The 5,338-nt window shown below is 46.3% G+C and overlaps 1 protein-coding gene across 2 annotated transcripts in view; it reads right to left on the minus strand.

The window, feature by feature from the left end:
- Positions 1-5,108, minus strand: part of RSPRY1 (ring finger and SPRY domain containing 1) — a 54,749-nt gene extending 49,641 nt beyond the window's left edge. The window contains exons 1-2 of one of the 2 annotated variants that reach the window (XM_084644718.1): positions 4,989-5,108; positions 4,054-4,224 (exon numbers count right to left, since the gene is read on the minus strand). The gene's annotated coding sequence lies outside the window, so the exon portion shown is untranslated. The remainder of the gene's footprint in view (positions 1-4,053; positions 4,225-4,988) is intronic. The other variant, XM_084644717.1, reaches the window with a different exon arrangement.
- Positions 5,109-5,338: the final 230 nt, after the last annotated feature.

A 5,338-nucleotide genomic window follows, 5' to 3' on the forward strand; every position in this document is an offset into this window, starting at 1 on the left:
TTTTGTTGCCCTCCGCTGGACATTCTTCAGTTTGCCCACAGCTTTCTTAAAGTGTAGCGCCCAGAACTGGATTATGTACTCCAGACAAGGTCTCACCACTGCAGGACAATTGCCTTCTGTGTCTTTCATGCCCATGCTGTATCTCGTGTGCAGATAAATGAAGGATATCAATCCCCAGGGCTACCAAAATGTAACTTTAAAAAAGCGTGAGATTCTTCTGTCACTGTTCTCTCCCAAACGTTTTACTAAATATTTAGGCCTCACAGCTCTCATTATCTTGGGAGGAAGGGATTGCTTCTCTTCTCGTGCTAGTGTAACTTAATATTTGGATAGTATTGTCCTCTGTGTGACAGAATGTTTAAAAGGCTAACTTAGTTCTCCTGTTGACACACTCCAGCATTACCAAGCTATTCAACATGAATCCTGATAAAACAGGACACTGCTTCCAAAAACCAACTTTCAGATACAGCAAAGGGGTAAAAGCTGGCTTCTCTTTTAAGTAAATGTTTGAGTTAAGCTGAAATGACCAACACATTTTTAGAATCAGGTTCCTTTAGCAAGTGGGAAGGATTACGGGAACATGAAGGTTTCATGGCAGCTGCAAGGATGAATCACATCCAGCACGATGGGGCAGTCAGAAAGTGTTTTGGCTCAGCCCTTGCCTGAAGAGGTGCAGAGAGAAGGACACACCTATGTTTCAGAAATGCATAACAGTGACAGGAAATACAGCAAACCCCAGTCCTGTGAGCAAGAGAGATGCAGGCACACTAAAACAGAAATGTGAAAGTTTCCGAGTTGGCCAGCAATAGAGGAACTTACTCCTGTGAGTGAGAAGAAAGTTCATAGAAAGAGGACTCAGAAAAAAGATTGTGATCAGTTGCAGATGACATTCAATTGAAGAAGGAAAAACAATTTGGGGTTTGGGATAATCTTTCCCTCAGGCAGCAAATATTAGAGGCTGGAAATTTGAGTAAGAGGGGGGATTAAATATTTATTCTTTCTAAATGGACTATTTTTAAAACTTGTCTAGCTGAAAAAACTAAATTCTTCACTCAACATTCTGTCCATGTATTAAAGCCCAGAGGAGAAGTTTTTCTACTAGTACTGTAGTAACCTTTTAAAATAATAAAACAATATCTTATTGATGTAGCTTTTACATTTATTACAAGGAAATCTACTTAAAATGAGAATTAAAATAATTTGTACCAACAAAAATAAATGCCATACCCCTGTGAATCACGCTAGGATATACAGTATTACAATGGTAATTCTCCAGTTAGGTAGTATGACTAATGTATTATGGATGCATAAAATATGCTGAAACAGTTTTGGATGTGTGAAAGATTTTGATAACACTGTTGAAAGAAATTCAGAGCTGGCTCAGTTAGAAGTTTGAACTGTAAGTTGTCAGACAATTGCCTAAACACAGAATGTAGGTAATGTCTAGAACCTCCAATCTTAGTCCTGCAAAACAAACACTGAAGTGACAACATGGGGGGATGGGGTAGAGCATAATTACCAATTACATTCTTAAAGAATAGGAAAACTGACTACTGGCTCAGAAGGAGGACATCAGAAGAATTTCAATCTCCTGTTAATTCAAGGGGAATATCTTAAAATGTCTCAAGAGGAAGGATGGTCTTGTTGTTAAGGAGTGGGCTCTGCCACAGACTACCTGTGCGGCCTTGGGCAAGACACTTGAACTCTCTGTGCCTGATCTGTAAAATGGCAATGACGATGTCTTTTCTCCCACCCAGTGCCTGTGTTTGTCCATATAGACTGTAAACTCTTCAGGCCAGGGACCCTCTCAGACTCTCTTGCTATGGCTATATATAGAAGCTACCGCAGTTGGGAGTTCTCATCTTGGCTCGGACCTCTACATACTACTGTAATACAAATAATAAAAAACTCCTGCTGTATGAAAGGTGGCCTGCAAATTATTTACAAAAAAAACCCACTACACTTCTGTCCATTTTATTTAATATGATGTATGAAGAAAACAAGAAGGACTGAACGAGTTTCTCCCCCAACCCAAGAAGTTTCAACATAAGGACTTAACAGTTGCCATACTGGGTGAGACCCTGGTCCATCTGGCCCAGTATACTGTCTCCAGCAGTGGCCTGTACCAGTATTTCAGGGTGTGTACATGCAACATAGTCTTCTGGTTTTTCCTGGAAGACTTCTTGGGGATCTCAGAAGATGTCCCATCTCATGAGCTCTCTCTCTCTCTCTCTCTCTCAACATTTAAGAGAGGCAGCAGTGGGAGCATTCAAGATCTAACAAGGATATTATTTCCCAAGTGTTTATTCAACACTGGAGTTAGGTATTAAAAATCAGAGTTTTGAACTGAGACTAAGAGTCCCTTCCCTGTCCTCTATTGCTCACTTTTCAGTCCCTTATAAGTCACTACTTCTCCAGTGAAGAGAGTCTTCCAGGGTGAAGAAGACAAGAACTGAATAGCTCATGTAAATAAAACACCATAGATTTAAAAAAAAAAAAATACCCAAAATATTTCTAGTCTTCTCCAAACATCCCAAAGCAGTGGGAGGGGGGGAGGGAAGAGTGCACACTTAATTTCTTCTTTCCAGGTTACTTTTCAATGTGTCCCATTCTATTTACTACCACCTATCCACACACAAAATGCAGCATCTGGTGAAGCTGCGAAGAAAAAAAAAAATCTTAAAAAGCAAAATAAAAACAACTGATCTGTGTGTGTACCAACTAATAAGGCTATAATAGGTACAGAATATATACATCAATTGAAATATGGCTCAAGATAATAAGCTTTGTTAAAAAAACGAAACACCTTAACAAAAAAAGACGAAATAAAAAAAATTTAAAAACCCTCAAGCCCAATTTGAAATGTTTCCATGATTAACAAAAGTCTTAAGAAATGACCTTTTGTATGTAACATTTGCAATTAATATAGAATGGTGGTAGCATGTTAATAGAAAAGATTAAACGGACTAGTTCATTGTAATTTTCCAAGCTAAGAGAAAAACAAAGTAAAATAGTAGTAAAAATAAATTTTATCTTGAATTTTTTAGTCGGTTTATGAAGATGTTTTCTGTAACATAAGCAAGAAAATTTGTTTTATATTTAGCCAGAGAGTGGGCCACACACTGTTTAAAAAGCGTCTAAACTTCAGGAGATTCTCCCATTGATTTTAAAAAAAAAGTATAGACTCTGAAAGCCTTCTGGGTTTTTCCAGCTCCCAGAAGGAATCCTGGATTAAAACAATCAATCATTCTGTCATATTATACATAACAGAGAACTCATTGCAACCCAATATATTAGGGCTTTTTTTGTGAACTAGGAAGTAAGTCTATGATGCTGTTAATAAGTTAACATTTATTCTTGTGCTCGATGTCACCTGCAGCCTGGTTTGTGGATTTTTTTGGCAAGTTCTATTTTCATTTTTAAATTCACCTTTTTGGCTGAATTACTTTAAAAAAATAGCAGCTGATTCACTTTGGCATCCAATTCACCAAAGCACTACAGCACGCTTTTGTGTTTAAGCACAGCTGGTGTGAATAAGGTTAAATATGTTTTGAGTGCTTGCAGAGTCAGGGCCTTGACATCATATGCTACTAAAAAACAGAAAAGTAAAGGGTCCTTTTTTCATTTGTTTTAATACACAAATAACTTTAGTCATGCATGTTGCTCCACTGGAAGCAACAGGACTACTTGCATGAGTAAGGATTACTCATGGGAGTACGAATACAGCCCCAAATATTGTTGGTCTCACTTCTTATTTTTTTTAATATAGACATTGCTCCTGCTCGTTTTCCTCACACAAGCAGTCTCTCTGACTTCTACCTGGGAGAGGACAGCAAGATCTACCTTGATTTAGATACAACTGCATGTATAATACGGAGACCCTCTGGCCATATCTGGCACTCCATTACCTTTATGCACAAAGAAAAGGAGGACTTGTGGCACCTCAGAGACTAACACATTTATCTGAGCATTTATTTGAGTCTTTACACAAGTCCTCCTTTTCTTTTTGCGAATACAGACTCACACGGCTGCTCCTCTGACACCTGTCATTACCTTTAGGCCGGTCTACCCTCTACTCTACTTCAGAGCGGCCTTTTACAAATACTGCCAAGGATGCATCTATCGAGCAGGACCAGAAATCCAGAAGGACACAGCAACCCTCGCACGTTAGACAGAGCCACACCAAAGTCCACTGCCAAGTATGGGAGAGACAGGAAGCGGGGTCTGCAAACAAGAGGACGCCCAACTTCACTGCAACAATCCACCTTCCCTTACTCCCCGCGCTTACTAAGGCAGTGGTACAGCCTCCGCATTCACAACCGTGACTTCCCCAGAGCAGAAGCAGATCAGGGTTGCCCAGGACGCAGCTCTGGTCTCCCCCCCGCCCCGCCGTCCCGAGTCAAACCAGGCACCTGCAGCGCGCCCCACCGGGGGCGAACCGGGAGCCCGGCACCACGGCCAGGCGGTCGGCGCCGACTGCCCCGCCCGCAGCCCCTTCGCCTGCCGGGAGGGGGCAACCGGCCCCCGACCCTCGCTCCGCTCCACAGCCCGGTGCCCCCCCAGGCCACAGGGGCCGGGCCCTTTGCTAACGAGACCCCCCCCCGCGCCGAGGCGGGGCGAGCCTGCCCCCAGAACCCCCCGCTACCCCAGCCGGCCCCGTAACTCTCGGCCGCCTCCAGCCGGGCCAGCCCCCTCCCCGTGCCTGGGATCCCCCCCGGGGCCGGGAGACCCCCCCCGGGATCCCTCAGCCCCGCCCCCTGGGCCCCCCACCCCTCCTCCCAGTAGTCCCCGAGGAGCCCCCCCCCGGAAAGGCCCCTCCTCAGGGGAGCGCCCAGCCCGGGCCGGCCCCGCGGAGCCGCCCAGCCCCACGCCTGAGGGGGGCTCGCAGTGCCCCTCTCCCCTCAGCATCTCCCCCCGGGGTGGGGTCGCCAGCCCCCGCTCCCGGCCCTGAGCGGCTCCCACTCGGCGCCTGCGGTCGCGGGACCTACCGGGGCGGTGCCGGGCTCGTCCCCCGCTCAGGCCGGCGGCCGGTCGGCGCTGCCCCTTTGTGCCATCTGGGCGCGGGGCGGAAAGATGGAGGCGCCCGACCGACCATTCCGGGAGCCGACCCCGCCCCCAGCCCCGTGTCCCAGGCGACTCGCCCCGCCCCTTCCCTCGCCAAACCCACCAATCCGGGCGCGGGGCCCCCGAGCCGGCGACACTGCATCCAATCACGCCGCCCCGTCACGAGCCCAGCCAACCGTCGCCGTGTTGTTGGGACGGCCCAGAAAGACGAGAGTCGGGGTTGGCTAGTAGTGGCCGTGTGAGAGGAAGGAGGCAAGTGATTGGCTGGTTGGGG

This window comes from Lepidochelys olivacea (assembly GCF_965140295.1).
Source record: "Lepidochelys olivacea isolate rLepOli2 genome assembly, chromosome: 12".
NCBI lineage: Eukaryota > Metazoa > Chordata > Testudines > Cheloniidae > Lepidochelys > Lepidochelys olivacea.